At 42.1% G+C, this 1,290-nt stretch overlaps 1 non-coding gene across 1 annotated transcript; it reads right to left on the bottom strand.

Annotated features, from left to right (window-relative positions):
- Nucleotides 1-624: 624 nt before the first annotated feature.
- On the bottom strand, nucleotides 625-697 carry Trnaa-agc (transfer RNA alanine (anticodon AGC)). The gene has a single exon. It is a non-coding gene; the product is annotated as a tRNA-Ala (tRNA).
- Nucleotides 698-1,290: the final 593 nt, after the last annotated feature.

Raw genomic sequence — 1,290 nt, forward strand, 5'->3', positions numbered from 1 at the left:
CTGTTACAATCCTGTGTTACCAAAAGGTACTGGCTTACAAATTCTTTCTCTCATTCATTATAGTGTATGTGTGTTACTGGGGGATTGAACCTACAGCCTTGAGCATCTTGGGTAAATGCTGATACCCTGAGCTACATCCCTGAGAATTCTCCAGAACAGGCATTGATTTTTTGAGTGGGACAGATCACTTCGTAAATATTTTGAACTTCATGGATAATTCTGTTTCTGCTGCAACTCATCTCTGCTGCTGTGGTGAAGTGCCACGGTTACCACAAAACCGCATTTACAAAAACAAGTGCTGGTCTGTGTTGTAGAGGCCATAGTTTGTACACGCCTACTCCAATGGTGTGATTTTCTCTCAAAAAAGTATTTATTTCTAAAATTTTCATACAAAATGATTTATTTTCCAGATTTCTGCACAAAATCTATTTTTAAAATATATTGCATATTGAATATATTCCCCTACACTTTTCTACTCTTCTTTCCTAATCCCCTCTCTTCCCAACAGTTCCCTTTGTCTCCCCAGTTTTCTTCAATTAATTTTAGAAAATTTTTACAAAATACCCCTTCATCCGCCTCTGTGGCTTACTCTCTCTCTCTCTCTCTCTCTCTCTCTTTTTTTTTTTTGGAGCTGAGGATCGAACCCAGGGCCTTGTGCTTGCTAGGCAAGCGCTCTACCACTGAGCTAAATCCCCAACCCCGGCTTAGTCTCTAGTCTTGTTACTTATTATTTATTTATTTTTGTGTGTGGTGAGGAGGAAACCTGGTTCAACATGACTTGGTCGGTGTTGGTTCAGACTTCTAGAGTCTGGCAGCAGGGCAGCTTATTGTAGACATATTTAAATACAGTACAACATAGAAAACAGTTTCCTGGTGTAACAGAATCCCCCGTGCACAGGGAGGCGTACTTACATTGAAACTCTTCTCAAAGGGCATGTCTCTTCTTCCATGAAGATGGGATCTAGAGACAGGCTGCATGTATTATCTTTTTTTTTTTTTTTTTTTTTTTTCCTGAGACAGGGTTTCTCTGTGTAATTTTGGTGCTTGTCCTAGATCTCATTCTGTAGACTAGGCTGGCCTTGAACTCACAGCATGTGTTATCTTAAGGGCCTAGGGGAGGGTCTGGTGTGGCCTTGGTCATACAGATGGCGTAGAAGTCATTTAGGCTCCCACAACCCCTAGTCCTGGTTGTGGGAGGTTGGGGGGGGGGGGCCCTGGCCATACAGATAACACGAAGGTCACCTGATCTATAAAGTATCTCCATTCCTGGTTGTGGGAGCTTGGTATTGC

Source organism: Peromyscus eremicus, chromosome 15 (genome assembly GCF_949786415.1).
Source record: "Peromyscus eremicus chromosome 15, PerEre_H2_v1, whole genome shotgun sequence".
NCBI lineage: Eukaryota > Metazoa > Chordata > Mammalia > Rodentia > Cricetidae > Peromyscus > Peromyscus eremicus.